Source organism: Haliotis asinina, chromosome 13 (genome assembly GCF_037392515.1).
Source record: "Haliotis asinina isolate JCU_RB_2024 chromosome 13, JCU_Hal_asi_v2, whole genome shotgun sequence".
Classification (NCBI taxonomy): Eukaryota; Metazoa; Mollusca; class Gastropoda; order Lepetellida; family Haliotidae; genus Haliotis; species Haliotis asinina.
The window spans coordinates 6,685,935-6,706,117 of record NC_090292.1 but is presented as its reverse complement, the minus strand read 5'-3'; the positions used below and the strand labels follow the sequence as shown (position 1 = coordinate 6,706,117).

At 43.2% G+C, this 20,183-nt stretch overlaps 1 protein-coding gene across 2 annotated transcripts in view; it reads left to right on the top strand.

The window, feature by feature from the left end:
- Positions 1 to 20,183, top strand: part of LOC137260455 (uncharacterized) — an 85,158-nt gene that overhangs the window by 25,194 nt on the left and 39,781 nt on the right. For both annotated transcript variants that reach the window (XM_067798109.1, XM_067798110.1), the window contains exon 2: positions 8,818 to 8,906. The gene's annotated coding sequence lies outside the window, so the exon portion shown is untranslated. The remainder of the gene's footprint in view (positions 1 to 8,817; positions 8,907 to 20,183) is intronic.

The window sequence follows — 20,183 nt, the reverse complement described above, 5'->3', positions numbered from 1 at the left end:
ACATAGAATAACGCCTAGACAACTTAACGGCTAGACGATCGTAGAATAACGCCTGCACAAGCAAGAATAATGGCTAGGCAACCGTAGAATAAGGGCCAGGCAATATAGATTACCGCCGAACAACTTAGAATATCGCCAAAACAACCTGGATTACCGCCAAACAACATAGAATAACGCCTAGACAACTTAACGGCTAGACGATCGTAGAATAACGCCTGCACAAGCAAGAATAATGGCTAGGCAACCGTAGAATAAGGGCCAGGCAATATAGATTACCGCCGAACAACTTAGAATATCGCCAAAACAACCTGGATTACCGCCAAACAACATAGAATAACGCCTAGACAACTTAACGGCTAGACGATCGTAGAATAACGCCTGCACAAGCAAGAATAATGGCTAGGCAACCGTAGAATAAGGGCCAGGCAATATAGATTACCGCCGAACAACTTAGAATATCGCCAAAACAACCTGGATTACCGCCAAACAACATAGAATAACGCCTAGACAACTTAACGGCTAGACGATCGTAGAATAACGCCTGCACAAGCAAGAATAATGGCTAGGCAACCGTAGAATAAGGGCCAGGCAATATAGATTACCGCCGAACAACTTAGAATATCGCCAAAACAACCTGGATTACCGCCAAACAACATAGAATAACGCCTAGACAACTTAACGGCTAGACGATCGTAGAATAACGCCTGCACAAGCAAGAATAATGGCTAGACAACCGTAGAATAAGGGCCAGGCAATATAGATTACCGCCGAACAACTTAGAATATCGCCAAAACAACCTGGATTACCGCCAAACAACATAGAATAACGCCTAGACAACTTAACGGCTAGACGATCGTAGAATAACGCCTGCACAAGCAAGAATAATGGCTAGGCAACCGTAGAATAAGGGCCAGGCAATACAGATTACCACCGAACAACTTAGAATATCGCCAAAACAACCTGGATTACCGCCAAACAACATAGAATAACGCCTAGACAACTTAACGGCTAGACGATCGTAGAATAACGCCTGCACAAGCAAGGATAATGGCTAGGCAACCGTAGAATAAGGGCCAGGCAATTTAGATTACCGCCGAACAACTTAGAATATCGCCAAAACAACCTGGATTACCGCCAAACAACATAGAATAACGCCTAGACAACTTAACGGCTAGACGATCGTAGAATAACGCCTGCACAAGCAAGAATAATGACTAGACAACCGTAGAATAAGGGCCAGGCAATATAGATTACCGCCGAACAACTTAGAATATCGCCAAAACAACCTGGATTACCGCCAAACAACATAGAATAACGCCTAGACAACTTAACGGCTAGACGATCGTAGAATAACGCCTGCACAAGCAAGAATAATGGCTAGGCAACCGTAGAATAAGGGCCAGGCAATTTAGATTACCACCGAACAACTTAGAATATCGCCAAAACAACCTGGATTACCGCCAAACAACATAGAATAACGCCTAGACAACTTAACGGCTAGACGATCGTAGAATAACGCCTGCACAAGCAAGAATAATGGCTAGGCAACCGTAGAATAAGGGCCAGGCAATTTAGATTACCACCGAACAACCTCGAATAACGCCAAGACAACTTAACGGCTAGACGATCGTAGAATAACGCCTGCACAACCAAGAGTAATGCCTAGACAACCGTAGAATAACGGCCAGACGATCTAGATTACGACCGAACAACCTCGAATAACGCCGTTATTCGACCGTAGAATAACGTGGAGGTACGTTTCTGTCTTTAACAGCAAGTTGACGTGATACACATAGGGAAGAACATTTTATGTATGTCAGCTTCTTTATTATGAGGAACACATTTCATTAGACAGAGGAGGATGTATATACCCAGAAACGTTGTGTTTCTCAAAATCATTGCACTATTGTTCAGCAAGAACTAGTACTGATGTGTATAAAGAATAGTGGGTGAGTGAGTTTAGTTTTACGCCGCACTCAGCAATATTCCAGCTATATGGCGGCGGTCTGTAAATAATCGAGTCTGGACCAGACAATCCAGTGATCAACAACATGAGCATCGGTCTGCGCAATTGGGAACCGATGACATGTGTCAACCAAGTCAGCGATTCTGACCACCCGATCCCGTTAGTCGCCTCTTACGACAAACTGAGTCGCCTTTTATGGCAAGCATGGGTTGCTGAAGGCCTATTCTACCCCGGAACCTTCACGGGTCGTATTAAGAATAAAAGGACGTTGTTGTCCATACAAAGAGTGATGCATTCAGAATAGATTATTTCCTCCAACTGAGTTCACTGCCTCTATGTGGTAACACTGGATTGTTTATTACTGGCTATTTGGTTTAAGAGTTGCTATACGCTGCTGTTCTCGAACACTGAACGAACGGGCAGTGGATTCTGGCCAAGTAAGGGAGGTAACTATGCCTCTCACGACAGTACATATATAAGTCTTCTGGCTCGGTGGACAAGTGGCTGGAGCTATACGGTCCATATGGTTACGTCCCCGTGGAACATGTCTTTCCTTCACGTTTCATAGGACGTTGATCAATACATGTAACAAGTATTGCTGGCGAGGCTGCTCAGGTTTCTCCTACCATGATAGCCTTACAAGAGCACTGACTGACCTGCTACCCGAGGCTGACACCAGCCAGGAGGTTAATGTCATTCGCTCTTTCCTGGTCAGTGTTCATTTGTTCGTCCATCACTGATAGACCGGATGCCGAGTCCGGTAAATCTGAATTTGTTAGTAGTTCCCTGATGCCTACACACTGTGTACGCTGTTTGTTAACGATGGCAACTTTTGATTGATTGTGACAACAATAGAGTAACTATGACATTGGGGTGACTGTGACAACTTTAGGGTGACGGTGACACCATTGGTGTGACGATGACAACAGGGTGACTGTGACAACACCAGGGTAATGATGACAAGAATGAGGTAGCTGTGACATCAATGGGTAACGCTGACAACTTTAGATTGACGATGACAACATCATGGTTACTTTGACAACAATGGGGTGACTGTGACAAAATCTGCACGATGATGACTTTAGGTTTATCTGTCAACACTGGGGTGACGGTGACAATATGGACGCAATGATGACAGCATCGAGGTGACGATGACATCAGGTGACTGTGACTACATTGGGGTGACTGTGACAACATCGGGGTGACGATGGCATCAGGTGACTGTGACAACATTGGGGTGACGATGACAACATCGGGGTGACGACAACATTGGGGTGACGATGACATCAGGTGAATGTGACTATATTGGGGTGACTGTGACAACATCGGGGTGACGATGACATCAGGTGACGATGACAACATTGGGGCGACGATGACAACATTGGGGTGACGATGACAACATCAGGGTAATGGTAACAAGATGAAGGTGACGATGACAAGCATTCGTCCCAAGCAAACCTCACGAACAGCAAGCACAGACAGGATACCTTGCAAACCACGGATTATATTTCTGTTTACACAATTACAGCGTTTGTAAATTATGCAGTATTATTACCAATACATTTAGCACTTCAGCGCATATGTGCCAGATATCGGAAAATTCTTCATTGTTAATTCATTAAGTGCACCTGATATGGAAGGCGAGGAAGTACAACTACTTGGTATTTACCGAACCGGGTAAGATAGATTACAACAGATAAACAACAGTTGTTTTGAACAAAAGCCCGTGGAATATGAGAAAGACTTGTCTGTAATACCGCGTTAGGAGCTAGCTCATTGCGCAGCTGAAAGAAACACTGAGAATGGAGAAAGTCACGTCGTAATTATGTCCACCTTTACTTGAAGATCGCAGATCACTTTCAGATTGAACAGAAACTTCATGGAGACCAATTAAAACCGAGTATTAAAACTTAATTTCCAAAGAGCTCTTTATTTCTCTAACCGGTGACAAGACTGAAACACCAGAACACCTGACAAATAAATAAAAATAAAAAAGTAAAAAAAAATTTTTTAAAAATCTATTGAGTAAACTTAATCTGAAACTTGAATCCATTAAACAAGAAATAATGTTCTTTGATGGAAAATTGAAAATATGAAAAGGAATGCAAAAATATTGTATCTAACACGGAACTAAAGTTTTCAATTTCCTGGCAATTTCTGACATCTGACTGAATTCCAGGGCACGAAAACAGGGCGAATATTGATTTTAAGCCCTGCCGTCTTCTCCCGAGCTACCTTCCAGATGAATTTCATGAATAATAGATAGTAAAAACAATTCTGATGCGAATAAACAATTTGCTTAGCTACCACCTCCGTATGGTCGACGTTGACGTTGCATAAACGAGCCTGGTACTGCGGTCGTTGACGGCGTGATTCAATAACTGACGTCACTAAACGATTTGGTGCTTGTTGTCTCGAAGAGATTGTCCAGAGCTGACCTTGCAGAGGATAACGTGGTATGGTTGTTGATAATTAGGCGCTATAGCTGACGTTGCAGATATGTTCGTTGACTGACTAGAAATATAGACGCAATTGTTGTTAACCAGATTCAATAGCTTTAAATAGAGACGATAGGGTTGTTGACAACTAGAGTCAATAGATGATTGTAGAAATGGAGACGATATGGTTGTTGGCAACTAGATTCAATAGCTGACTGTAGAAATAGAGACGCTACGGTTGTTGACAACTAGATTTAATAGCTGATTGTAGAAATAGAGACGATATGGTTGTTGACAACTAGATTCAATTATATAGGCGATATGTTTGTTAAGAACTAAATTCAATAGCTGACTGTAAAAGTGTTACGGATGTTGACAGCTGGGTTCAGTAGCCGACAGTGTTGATAGATCTCCACTGCTTCATTCCTACATTGAATACGTGACGCAGTGTTCACGTCCAGATTCAGTAGGTACCGTAGTGTTCACTCCCTTATTCGACAGGTGACATATGGTTCACTTCCAGATTCAGTAGGTGACATAGCGTTCGCTCCTTGATTCAATGGGTGATGTAGCATTTCCTCCTAGATTCAATACGTGGCGTGGCGTAGCGTTCACTCCTAGAGTCAAAGATTCACAACATGATGTAGTGTTCACTCCTAGATTCCATAAGTGACGCAGCGTTCAGTCCCAGATTCAGTAGGTGACTTAGTGTTCACTTCCAGCTTCATCATTTCCAGATTCAATAGGCGACGTAGCGTCACTCCTAGATTCAATAGTTAATGTAGCGATCACGCCCGGATTCAATAGGTGACATTATTAAAAAAACAGACACACAAGAAAAACAAATTATGGGAATGGTATTGGGATATTCACGTGACCAGGCAGAAAAATCCTTTTACAAGGAAAGCAAAGCGTTCACATCTGACCCGCCAACTTTTAACATGGAGATATGTCCCGCTGTAAATCTGCTAAATTGATAATGAATTCACGAAGGCATTTCCGGCTCAATTCAATTGTGTGGCAAGTCAAACACTAGCACTAAAACGTTTCAGACATTTTTGTTGCTCTGTGATTACTTTGGGGACAAGAACTCGCCTTTCATTTTGTGGGGTTTTTTTTCAATACTAACAAATTTCAGTGGAGTCTTGAATAGCCAAGCTTCGCTTTAAAATACTCTAACTTTAAAGGTCACTTCATCGATTTTTGTTTCAAGTCAGTAATTACAGAAGCCGAACTTCCACCTCAATGATACACACTGTTTCGTGGGAAAAAGATCAAAACGTCGCCCAAATTGTTACATCCAACCAAATGTGGAAGAAACCCAGCGTATGAGGCCAGCAATGTCGTTTACGTGCACTGAGAGCAAAGCGGTTGTTGCCCCTATGGGAATAGTAGCTAGCTCTTCCTAACAATTTCACATGTTACATAATATATGCCGTTAGTGCGAAGATGCCATTTATCAATTACGTGTATTAGAAACCCGCTTCTCTTTGATGTTCTGTAATAGGTGTCTCTGGGGCTGGGCCTTTAAATCTGTGTTGCATTTGTTGATGGTGCAAACAGAAATTATTTGAAATTGCTTGCGTTGCAATAACGGGGTTCTTTTTTCTGAGGGGAAAATAAAATCCGAAAAGAGCCCCATTTCCATGACCAATAGACAAGCAGCCCATGATACCAGTCCGACTGCATGATAATCCTCTCTCAGTGAATCACTACCAAGGCCGATGGAAGTAGCTGTCCGCGAACACGTACCATATTATGTACACAAGCTTTAGCACTCGTCCCAAACACATGCAGGGGACGACAATTGTTTAGAAGCAACGAGGTGGGAGGCATAAGGTACACGTGTGCTGTCTCTGACGTCATTGGGGTTACTGAATTTTAAAATTCGCTTTATGTCCGATTTTAACGTTTCCAAAGCATTCCTCAGGCCTTGACTGTAACCTCACAAGTTAGGCTAATATCTGGTCTCTGAAATGAACTTATTTCACAGAGAAAGCAACTTTTTTGTAAATAGTGTGCCTCAAATATACTAGTAAAAAAGAGTCCCCACAGATAATCTTCTTTTTCTATAGTGTTCTCCAACTATGATAGGAGTTCAAACAGACATTCTTCTTTTTTTCTGAAGCTGTGGTAATCTGGAATGCCTGGGCTGCATTGGGTATATTTATATTAAGGTCTACCTCATGTGACAACTTATGTTTGTCATCCTGTATAAACCCGTTAACTGATCTTCATTAACCCATGCTTGTCGTAACTGGCGACTAACTGGAGTGGTCAGGATCGCAGACTTGGTTGACACGTCATCGTATCCAAGTTGCATAGATGGATGCGCATGTGGTTGATCACTGGAGTGTCTGGTCCACACTCGATTATTTACAGATCGCCGCCATATAGCTGCAATGTGACTGAGTGTGGGTAAACTTCAACTCGTCTCAACTCACCCTACATAGATACAAATACGAGAAGGCCCAACGTGTCTTCAGTTATTTCCGGTCCAGGGCTTAGATTCTCGAAGCTCTCTTAGCGTTAAGATAGTCATAAGTTAATGTTAATGTATGACACTTACGACTATCTTAGCTATAAGATAGCTTCGAAAATCTAAGCCCTGATCGGTTTATAAGTTAAGGACAACTGACTACTTCATCATTATTTAAGATTGATGCTCACTGGCATGTTCGTGAATTTCCAGTGGAACGTGTTGGCCTAATGCCCTTGGTTTGCTGTTGCTATTCCGAGAAGCAATTCTGATTCATACTCATGAAAAACAGATCAGAAGGAGAAGGGAAGCATAATTGGTACCCATAGGAATGCCTACATCTTGTCTTTAGAAACGCTGAGTGTTTCTTTGCCAATACGGATCGATTGGACAGAATTTAATTTGCCATTCGTTATTCCGATATCCAAAATAACATTGAAAAGTCACGGCTCTCCAACATTCCGGGTTATGGCGATGTTCCTTCATAGTGGCTTCGTAGTTGAATTATGTAACATAGGATATCTAAATAGCAGAACGCTCTACAAAACGTATTTAGTGCTAATAACATTATTCGCTATCTCTAATAGATAAGGCAACGCTGACAAGTATTTCAGAGATTGATGATAGCATGGTTATATATGCTCAGAAAGAATAGTAAGAAAACCCCACAAACATCATTGGTGGCACGAGTTGCGAATCCCTCATTTACCTTGGTCTTTCGCCCGTGGGCTTGTGCTTCACCAAAGCGGTACATTATAGCAGATGCATCGTTTCGGACTCTTCTCCCACGATAAACCGACCCATCGTGGTATGTTATAAACAGTATCCAAAGACTCACTCATTTACTCACTCACTCACTCAGAGTATTCACTCTCACTGGCACGCAGTCAATCAGCTCAGTTATTCACTCAGCAACTCAGCCACTCGCTACGCAACTTAGTAAGTCACTCACTCACTCACTCACACACTCAGTTACTCACTCACACACTCAAATACTCACTCACACACTCAGTTACCCACTCACACACTAACTCAGTTACTCACTCACAGTTACTCACACTCAGTCGCTCACACACAGTCAATCACTCAGTTACTGACACACTCAGTTACTCAATCACTCAGTTACTCACTCAATCCGTTACTCACTCAGTTACTCACACACTCAGTTACTCACTCACAGTTACACTCACTCACACTCAGTCAATCACTCAGTTACTCACTCACAGTTACACTCACTCACTCACACTCAGTCAATCACTCAGTTACTCACTCACAGTTACTCACACTCACTCACTCACACTCAGTCAATCACTCAGTTACTCACAGTTACTCACACTCACTCACTCACACTCAGTCAATCACTCAGTTACTCACAGTTACACTCACTCACACTCAGTCAATCACTCAGTTACTCACAGTTACTCACACTCACTCACTCACACTCAGTCAATCACTCAGTTACTCACACACTCAGTACTCACTCACACGGTCACTCAGCCACTCGCCACCTACCAATCATCCATCCACCAAGTGCCTATCGCTCTAGTCCCTACATTACCTAAACTAGACGCGATGTAACAGTGAACTTATCCAAGACAAAATTATATACAATATATAGTGGAGGATATCAGTATGAAGTTAATTAAACCAATGCAGTTTCTTAAAATCATTTCGCGCTTGAAAAGAAATAATTTGTAAATTCAATTGGACGGCACACAGAGCGCGAGCTGCAGTTTCTGGGCCTTGATCTGATGCCTGCATTCAATATGTATGACTTCCTACTGGTCAGGAAGCCTCATCGAGCTAGCGGGGAAAATCAATATTCGTCTCAGGTTGTCCTGGTCGCACAGCCAAGCTACAAATGTCTACATCGTTCCGACCCTGTGATAAGATAGGAACCTTGCTCAACCATATCTTTTCTTCTTGATCTGCAGGGGGCTCACTTCCTAGTCTCGTAGGCGAGATCACGCGAGATAACGTCGACGAGATTCTCTGATCAAGATCCCACAGGGCATTTGCCGTGGTAAGTTCATTATTGAGTATATATTAATGTCTTCCAGCTAATAGATTTATAATATGGGTATAGTGCGGTGATGATTGGGCAATGTTTGCTCGGAGCATTGTGGAATGTTCCTCGATAATTTTGTTCTGTGGGTAATTGATTTGGTTGGATACTTTGCAGGGGCTGATGTAATAATTAGAGGGCAGGTTTAGCAGATGGACTATTTGTCTCGGTAGTGCGCGAGTAGCGGGGTAAGAACTTTTCGCTGAGGTTAGCAATAATACAGCTGTAACGCAGCGGTATCTAAATAATTTATTACTGACCCGAAAAAGTGTGAGTGAGTATGACTTTACGCCGCTTTTAGCAATGTTCTATCAGTATCATGGCGGGAGCGCAAATGGGTTTCACACGTTTTAGCCATGTTTGGAATCGAACCGAGTCTTCAGCGAGACGAGCGATTGCTTTAACCGTTTTCTTCAGTACGTTTAGAACAAGGTTACGAGCACCTGCAACATTTTGTATTTAATTTATTTTCTTATTGAACGACTCACATGTCGAGTAACATCGGGTACCTGGTTTAGTATGATACGTGAGTTTTTGCAGTGGATTTTGTCTAAAAGCGTTCACAAAATATTTTACAACTAACCTCACACTACTGACTGTTAAAAATGGAATTTCAACCCAAAAATATAAGATATTTGAAATATATATGTATAGTTTGATGTGTTTTGAAGAAATATGAAACAATAATCACAGCTATGACTGGAAACACACATCCAGACAAAATTTGAACCTGGGCCCTTATTCTCGAAACGTTCGTAGCCCTAAGAATTCTTAACTTTGATCGTAGCCAATATGTTTAGAATGGGCTTAAGAAGTTCGTAGGGCTACGAAGGTTTCGAGAATAGCTAGCCTGTGTCTCCCGACCCCCACACTATATCTGAATATTCAAAGGCAGTTTCCTAATATGTACATGCAAATGATATGTTGATGGCGTTGTTGAACTAAAAAACGTCAATGTGCTGTTGTTGCTGTTACTGCTGGTGCTATTGATATTATCGATGTTACTGTCGGTATTGTAGATGATGCTGTCAAGGATGCTACCGATGTCGTTGAAAACGGAAATGACCCCTGAAATACAGTAATCTTTAGGACATAAAACACCCCTCTACATCCGTGTAAATAATTGCACACGTACATCAGATCAAAGCACTACTTTTGTGTCCCAGTATTACCGGGAAGTGTACTTTATCATTAAGCCGCGTCACCTTACAACATGCCCAGCTAGCTCGACACTTGTGGGACGGAAAGGTGTAATTACATTAGGCATTGTAAACACCTAGAATAGACTCGGTTAACAACAGGATCAATACCACTGTCTGATGTTGTGTTAAAAACACTGAGTGCGTGAAAGCCCTGTACATCAGTTCATACAGATAGACCTAGTTGACTCAATACTGTCAGTGTGTCACCGGTGTTGGAGATTTCATTAATCTTGCAGCAAGTCGGTAATTGAATATTAATAACCTAACGGAACTGTGATCTGGGATGTAGGTAATAGGTGACGCGTAGTCAATAGGTACACAAAGACTCACAAACACGCACTTTCACGTTTTGTGAGGTGGCACTTCGATGGCGCCCAATTGATCCACGGGCTGTGTCAGTGGTTGGTTAATTGAGTCTACTTGAACTCAGACAGCACAGATCGTTATCCGCAGTAACAATCACCGGATTGTCTGGTAGGTCTTGTCTGGGTACAGACCGACGTCGTATTGCAAGGATATTGTGTGTAGAATATCACATTGGTTAATACGTTTATGTATTTGTGGCAGTGCGTGTCGTAAAAGTAGACGAACAGTGTCGAGTGGTCAGGCTCTCTGACTTGACTGCCACATGTGATTGTATCCCAAGTTCCAACTGCAAATCGGATCGTCTGGTCCAGGCTCGATTATTCACAGACCGATATATTTGGGATATTGCCGACAGTGCCGTTAAACAACAAGCCATCGCAACTGAGACACTAAGTATTGGGTCAGGCAAGTCAGCGAGGCAGACCAACCGACCTCATTAATTTCCCTCCCTCCGCCCCAAACCAGTGGGTAAACGAATGAGCTACAAGTGCTAAGGTAACAAGAAGATTTTTTTCGAACGTTTAAGTGGGTAAGTTTTTGTTTTTTTCCTCTAGTGTGAGACTATTTAATGGGAAAATTGTCCATGGTACCAATTGTATTTGTTGCCATTTGTGCAAGCGTTCCATCACCCCAACCCCGTGTTAGTGTGCTCACTGTCCAGAAAACATTGTCATTGAATCAAATGAGTAACTGCAAACAGTTCCCGATCCAGTGCAACTAAGATCAACAAATTATCGTTGAGCCCTGGACTACTGACAGCCCCGCACTCGTGTGTTGTGTTTCTGTCAGAGCTTTCTCCGTCAACATTTGTTTGTTGACTGACAAAACACATTAAAAGTTTAAAGTCGGGAGTTGTGTTGACCCCGCCGAGCGTGATTCTCACAATGGCTTCTGGTATTTTTAGTTATGATCAGCTCGGGATGATATGCTGAAGGAAATGACATTTGTCTCGAGTTCATTCAATCCCAGATTTAAGATTTGTTGGCAAAATGGATAAAGAGGATAGGGCTTAGTGCATCACCCTCGTTCAGCACAGGTTAGGTTTTTGGCAAATATGGGTGTAAGTGAGTGAGTGGGTGAGTGACAGACAGACAGACAGACAGACAGACAGACAGACGGTCATTTTTAATCATATCACAGAACACCAAGTTTGCCAGCCTCTTCACTTAGTGAAGAGGTACCAACGTACCAACCGTAATACTCTTAATGCTATGTGGTATACATAGAGAAGATATTACCCCTGTCATATTATGTTTGCAACACGAGTGCCTAAATGTTGGAATTTCACGAGCGAGAGCGAGGCACGAGTGTGGTAAACATAGTATGTTATGGGCACAACTATAATATTCTGTTTATTACCGAAGTCGTCAAATTGAGGAAAATAAAACACATCAACTTTCAAACACAGGCTGGCTACCCGCCGTCACCGCATGTAAACCGCAATGTCGCAGAGGAAACGTGACGTCATAACACTGTTCATGACGTCACATCACCACGCCAAAGTGATAATTTGCCCTAGGGAATATGTTAACCCCGATATGTTCGCTCTCGTAGGTAATATATATGGTCCTTCCTACACTGGGCCCAGTATGTATCGTGAGGCGTAAGGAAATAGTACTGTGTGATTATGAGGCGAAATTACTCAAGGCGTGTTCTCCTCCCCATGGTCAGAACATACAAGTTGCAGTCTTCCTTAATCTGTTGATATACCAAATAAACTGACGTAACTTCTTGCAAGGCCAAATGGTTAAAGAGTGTATGGTGGCCTCATCCAGAGAAAACTGGAATATTGCTAAAAGTAGCATTCATTTCATTCGTACTGACTTGATAACTTTGATTTTCACCTCAACGTTATTGTTAATGTGGTTTTCGCAAAGGCTTCACCCGCGTTATATTTTACAACATAGCATGATACGTGCTATGTCTAGAAAATAATTCCTTGATATAATATTGCCATCGTGCGATACCCAAAGACTGGAAGACCGAAAGTAGGACGTGATGTTGAATACATGACATGGGTGTTCTAACTGCCGCTGGGAAACAGGTAGAGACAAGTGTTTACATATATATATGTTACGAAAATGCTAGGTTCGTTGTGGAACTGAGCCGCGCTTTGGATCAACGTTCGATGTGTACCTTTATCTAAACACTAATTAACCATTCCTTTCTCTGGTGGGCCCGGTTTCTAATTACCATTTCTACAGAACAAACCACGTCGTTGTTGAAGCCCAGAGTCCTTACGAACGCGGAATCAATATCCCCTCCTTGCCCCCTTGCCGTCCCCTCATTATCCTTATCATTAACAGTACCGATAGACATGTGCTGCAGCATTATCACTCCTTATCTTCTTTCTTGGAGATCAACTGGCTTGGTACCGCGTTGTCTCCCTTTGTCGTTCTTTGTTCGATCGCACGGTAATAAAACGGCAACGTCAGTCGCAGAAATCAGAGTGGCGAGTTGGGAGGACCGTGATGGATGGCCGACCCTCTCCCAGAACCCTGATTGGAAAATCAATGGAGCATAATTGGAGAGTCATTAGGAAAGAAGCTATGGATCAGAACGAGGCTCTCAGGGGGAGAAATCCTTTTATGTTCATTCTTTTGCTACAAAGCACCAAATATTTGGGTTCCCGAGTAAAGCGAGTATTAATACCAGTGCTTGTATTGGAAGTTCCTGGGGGTAGAAGACATACATGCTTATGTAAATAGGCTCTGTGATGGCTCTACTGGGAGAGCTCTGTACTTGTCTATTAGGATAAGTAGCTTCATGCATGTCAACAACTGTAACGCCATGGTGTCGGGTGTGTTTGCTGGTCGCCGTTGTAGTCGTCCACGCGAGGAAGTGTAGCTTCATATGGCGTGTTGGTCAACATGTAAGCTGATGATGATACTACTAATGGGCTGTCGTTTCACTTGACACGAGTGAGTGATGTTTTACGACGTTTTAGCATACATCCTACCAAGGGGAACCTGCATGGAATTCTTCACAACGTCATCTTGTATGATCGTCATCGGACCCGTGAAAATCTGGGTTTGAACTGGTCCTCATCAACCCATACCTGTCGTGAGGCGAATAACGGGATCTTGTGTGGTCAGACTCGATGTCCAGGTTCACACGTCATCGTATCCAGTATGTCATGCGTAGATCTATGTTCATTATGCTGATTACTGGATGGTGTGGTCCAGACTCGATTACACACACGCACACACACACGCACGCACGCACACACACACACACACACACATTTCGCATTTGCACGGTGTCGTTAATGGATTGTTGTTTTTCTGCTGTATAACCGCGATATATATACAGTCAACGTTGCCATTCATATCCAATTAGTAAGTCAGCATGCCCAGCAATATCACGGATGCACGTGGAGAATAGAACCCGTGTCTTCAGCGTGACGAACTGACGCTCTAGCCATTAGACTAGAGGTACCGCCGCTATGTATTAAGAACCCGGCTACATAACATCGACCGTGTCTTGACGTCTCGCAACACTCTCTATTTGGTTGGCACAGCGACAAGTATGGGTTGCTGGGGACACCATCTTACGAAGCATGCCCCCAGCGTCGTCAGATTCAGAGAATGTAGCCGTCGGCGACCCCCCCCCCCCCTTCCTTCTCCTCTCCAGGGACTGTGACGGCTGCTGCTGCTAGGCCGTATGTGCTGCAGCATCACCCACGAGGTGGAGATATTCCGCTTGATGGAGTCTCCTCATCCATTATCAAAGAGATCTGGTTGGGACCGAGGGCGTCACTGATGCCTATTACTGCACTGAAGTTGTGAAGTCGGACTCTCCTCAGGGAGTTGAGTTGGCTTGTGAATGGCAACTCTGTGGTTGTTGATGTTGGACGTGAGGTGATGTGTGAGCGCGTCTGACATGTGATATGGGAAGATGCTGCACACTATCAGCCATGACAGCTGTGTTGTGACAAGACTAGCCAGTTGGAGTTGCTACATGAACTGATAGTGGCATGATGTGTCATTTATAACATGCCGTTCTGATGGTCGTTTGTAGCCCGCAGAAGTATACCTTGTTGTGAAACATGTTAGACACATTGCTCTTAATACCATGCCTGATATGTTATATTTACATCATTTCACAGACGTACGGACGTGCCACTTTCACATGCCAGACTTACGGGCGTGTTGCTTTCACATACCAAACTTACGGACGGGTCACTTTCATATGCCAAATTTATGCCCATGTCACTTTCAAGGCAGACGTACGGTTCATGTCAGTTGTCTAATGCCAGACTTATGGCCATGTCACATACCAGACGTACGGACATATCACTTTCACATGCCAGACTTACGGACGTGTTACTTTCACATCACAGACTTACGGACATATCACTTTCACGTGCCAGACTTACGGGCGTGTTATCTTCCCATGACAGACTTACGGACATCACTTTCACATGACAGACTTATTGACATGACAGATTATTCACATGACAGATTCACTCACACGCTGAGTTAGTATCATTTCACGTGACAGACTGGCGGCCATTTAACGTACCAGACATTCCGCCGGTGTTGTGTCCTTTAATGGGAAATATATTTGAACATATTGCAACATTTACCATTCGATCAAAAGAACAGATTTCCTGCAAATATCGGGTTTGATTAGGTTCCCAGAAACCGCTCGTTATGAGGGGTGTCTAAATGGAACCTTTGCTCTTGTTCCGAGAGATTAGCTACTGCTTGAAAAGTATTAGGTGAGCCAGCGCAGTGAACGCGTTTGTGACAAGCAGGCGGGGCAAGTAATCTGGACGCATACACTTGATTGCTACAGGTAGACTGGGGATTAAGCACGTGCAATACATGCTAACCATGGCATGAAATCAATATAGATACTGTTTAACACGTGTCTCGTATAGCGATTTAGTTCAGCAAGACACCATCACAACACCATTCGCACGAGGAAATTGAACTTTTCAATATTTAGACGACAACCTGTTTCCCTCTTGCTTCAATCGAATGTTCTGGAGGACGTTCATATATATGCAAATTGGGGTTATTTCTCAGGTCGTGGATCATCTAATACTTGTCAAGCAGTACAGCATTGTCGTGAGACCATTATGATGTCATCGCCACGTGCTAGTTTAGGTCGTCAAGCATGTTTGTCGCTCGAAGGATGCCTCTACAGATTTCAGTCTGTTATTTCCTCTGTGGAAAGCTCCATTCCTTCCCCCATCCCACCCCACCCTCCTCCATTGCTCCTATTTTTGTACCTAGTCCACTGCCAAACATCACATTTCCAATTTTCCAAGACTGTCAGTACCGCGCTGCCCTTTTCGGTCATGCATAGCAATGATCCGACTTCCATTAAACGCCAGTGCACATTTCGTTTCGCAGGATGATGATGCTTTTACATAAACTCCATATCCTCTCTTCGCATGATTCGACACGTCCATATGCTACTAAACGTCCACAAACTTCATCCAGAGTACTGGTACCAAGAATTAAAACTATTAAGCGTTGTTCAATCTCAATGGTAGGCGTTTCCCATTACAGAAAGATAAAGCTAATTTGGAGATCTAACGGCTGCGAATTCGTTCGTCTTGATAGCGGTAATGTAGACGGATGGTAATGCTACGCCATAATGGCCATAGGAAGTGCATTTACAATTGATTCTGGTGGTAAAATAGTGGATTTCGACCTCGTTGTGCCATCAGCTGTAGACTCAGTAGTTAGAGGTTTGTATCGAACGCTCTTCGTATCCCCCGGCGGATCTCCGTCGGCGTCGGGGGGGCGGTGAAGACGAGGTAGCCGCGGGCGAGTTCCTGATGTTGGTAGCGGGATTGGGTTCATAAGAAGACTCGGGGTTTGGTTGTTTTGATGTGATTACTGTTGTAGACTGGTTACAGGCGTTCCATTTGATGGCGATCAGGTTGAGCGATGTATGGATAATCAAGTTCGTATTGCGTTAGCTTGTAGCGCAGCAGGCCTGTGTTCGATTCCCCACATGGGTACACTCTGTGACCCTCAATTTCGTTATAAGAACTTTTTGAAAACACTAGCAAACAGGCTGTAGTCTGTGCATGGGTCAGCGCTACAACCGTCGTAAGTTGAATGTAGATCATGAGGTTCTTAATTTACTGTTTTGCATGTTCTATGCCGGACCCAGGAACGTTACAGCTATATGGCGGCGGTCTGTAAATAATCCAGTACAGACAATCAGGTGATCAACATCATAAACATCGATCACATCAGATAGGATACTATGACATGTGTCAACAAGGCCATTAGTGGCCTCTTATGATAATCAGAACGATTCTATCCCCGATCTTCAGGTTCATGGGAGTTGAACAATTGTTTTTGCGAAATTATTCAATTGTTTCAATCCAGGAGCTTTTCGAAATGCAAATGTATAAGTGTATATTTTCCTACAAAACAGTCGTTTTGTGTCAGTTGTGGCAATTAGTTAATCCGAAATGCGTGATTAAATGGATATTGAAGTCTTGGGTGTCCTCGCACAATGCAATCAAGAACCACCTGACGTAATTAAGCAAGAGATTGTGACCAGTAAATCTATATGCAATGGCAGATACCAATTTTGTTGTGCTCGTGCCACAGGCTTAATGGAATTCAAAGGACACCAACAACGACTGGGCGTTATTGCTATTGTTTGTGGATGCCATCCATATCAATGTTCAGATCTCCGTGGGCCAAATACCGGCCAAACTCAAAACATCTGTCTGATTAATACAATACTTATATATATCAAAGACAATTATGCAGACCTTCCTCCAATCCTTAGCCTAATATGTACACAAAAGCAGTGATTATCCCCGCGGGAGTTGACGTTAGCGTTACAAAAAGCCATGCCGTCCAGTCAACGCTCGATTAATCAGTAACGTGGCAGACGCAACCCTCTGAGGCTAACCTTTTCTTGGATGTGTGACGGCTAATTCTTGTTTTATGGAATTCCGAACCATTACGTTTCTTTGTCAGTTGTTATTGGCTCGAGCCCAAGGGCCGCAGTCGTCCCAATGTGGCCATAAACAGTCTCCGAGTCAATCTGCGTATCCTGTAGATGTAGGTGCAGGGCCGGAAGGCTGTCGGTGCTGGGTGGGTCAGTTGAAATGCTGGCAATTAGTACTCGGGTCTCGTGACTGTTTATGGTCGAAGTTTTGCCGCCTCTGTGGTGTGTAAAGTATATGTCAGTCTCGTCATAACACAATGCTCTGAAGTTACTTGTTGTTTCCTTGCCTGTCGCTCATGTACTTAGAGAGTTGAAATGCTGACACTTAGTACTTTGGTTTTGAAACTGACTATGACCAAATTTTACCGCCTCCATTGAAATTCTTGTATTTATTGCTTCATTCTTCATGATTTTATTGCCTCCGTGGTGACATGTGACATGTGACATGTGACATCTAACAGAGCATCTTTCGGAGCGCGAGAGGTCGTTTGTCCAAACCCCAGTCGTGTCATTCGTATAAAAGTTACTTGTTGCTACCTTGTCTGTTCTTCGACATTCAGAGGATAAAACAAGGAATGATCGAGTCAGAGTCATCACGTTTTGTGTTAGAGGCACGTCTATGACAAACGACGGCGTCTTTATGGACAAAAACAATCATATCGGCAAAAGCTACAGAAACGCGCGCACGTCGTTGGCCTTTCGTTACAAAGGCTCGTCACAATATTCAGGAGCCTTTCGATCGTGTCCGGGGGTTTTAAATGACCAGTATACATATTCTGCCTCTACAAAATCCAATCAAAAGTGAAGCTGGGGCTTAAAAATATTACATTCTGCATCATATGTTGAAGACGATCGTTACGTTCATTGTACAGACTCCGAAACGTTACCGTGATTGAGTTGGGCTTGTCACGGCGTCGTATTGGCTCTTGCTTATATAACTTGAAGTCACTTCTTTATTAATGCATATTTTTTCTATGACGGGGCTTAACACTTAGGCTTTCCAAATGTCAAGGGCGTTCCTCCACAGCCATGAAGCTTCAAGGTCCTCGGAATCTGGCGAAAACAAGGTCGCGGGATTAGTTCTAACCAACACAAACCAAAATAGCTTTTTAAGGACCGTTATGGTGGAATGTGAGATACAGATAATTTGAAATATTAGTGGTTGTTTTTTATGGTAGTGTTTCGATGTTTCCTCCGCATGCCTGACATCAACAGGATGTGGGCCTGGGCGTTTGCTTGTGGGTTGTGGGTTAATGCTTGTGGGTGTGATTTTATATATTATCATTTTTATTAAGCAGAAAGGAGGTGGGTTAGCCTAGTGATTAAAGCATGCGCTCGTTGCGCCTAGGATCTGGGTTCTATTCCCCACATGGGTACAATGTTTGAAGCCAATCTTTTCATTACTGCTGAAATATTGCTGAACGGGACGTACAACTAAACTCACTAACTCATTTGAAGCTGAACGATCACCTATAAACAGACAATTTTATTTTAAGTACGTCACGAAATACTGGAATAAGCTTTCTACATAGGACTGTGGTGGGATTTTTTCTTGAAAATTAAGACGACTAAGAGAACATTTTTTCACATAACAAATATTTTTTCCTTTTTCCTGGCATGTCTGTCACTGCTAAACCCATAAACGTTTCAATCTTGGCCGTTTAGCCTTAATATTCATAATTAAAATCCACCTTTGATATCGGGAAACAAAGCTAAACTGTCCCGTGCCATCGATATTTACTGGATTTGGATGACAAACACTGATGCAAACAATGCGGCATGCGTCACATCAAACAGAAAATGTCCCTATGATTGACAGGAACCTATTTCACGATTAATTTATCGCACAAACAGAGAATAAGCTCTGACTTAGTCGCCTGGCAGCACTTAACAGAAAAAAACGACACACCAGAGCTCAAATCTGAGACAATATTTGAACACATGTGGAAAATATTTCTATGATGTTTTATCAATATCTGACCAGCTAGCCAATATGACTGACACATGTCGGAAGGGATTGCTTCGCGTCAATCATTCCCTGAAATCGATTGCGATTTCTCAAGCCCTGTTTAGCAGGTTAATCATGTGATTTTATGCCTGTGTTGGCAGGGAAAAATGAATTTAGACTTTATTGAGATCCACGTTCGCAGTCGGGGAGGGCACTAAGTGTCCTGGTTATGGTCAATATAGACAGGGAAACGGGCAGAGACTGGCGTCAAATACCTTGCTCAGTGCAGGAATCCCAGCATTGTGGGGAGCGGTAGGTGGCCTAGTAGCTACAGGGCTCGCTCGTCATACCGAAGACCCGGGTTCGATCCCCCACATGGGTGCAGTGTGTGAATCCCATTTTGGGTGTCCCCCGCCGTGATGTTGCTGGAATATTGATAAAAGCGACGTAAAACCATATTCCCTCGCTGACTCAATGAGCGGTTAAATCATTCGACAGGGCCGATGTTATCCGATGTTACCCGACAGGGCCGATGTTATCCGATGTTAACCGACCGCACCGATGTTATCCGATGTTACCCGACAGGGCCGATGTTATCCGATGTTACCCGACAGGGCCGATGTTAACCGACAGGGCCAGTATCACCCGATAGTGCAGAAATATTACCTGTAAGCCTGTACCTATACAAGTGGACAACTTTATAACACTGATACAAGGTTAATCCTTGGTATTATGCTAGGATGTGTTGTATTAGCATCATAATATGATAAGACAGATAAGTGAGAT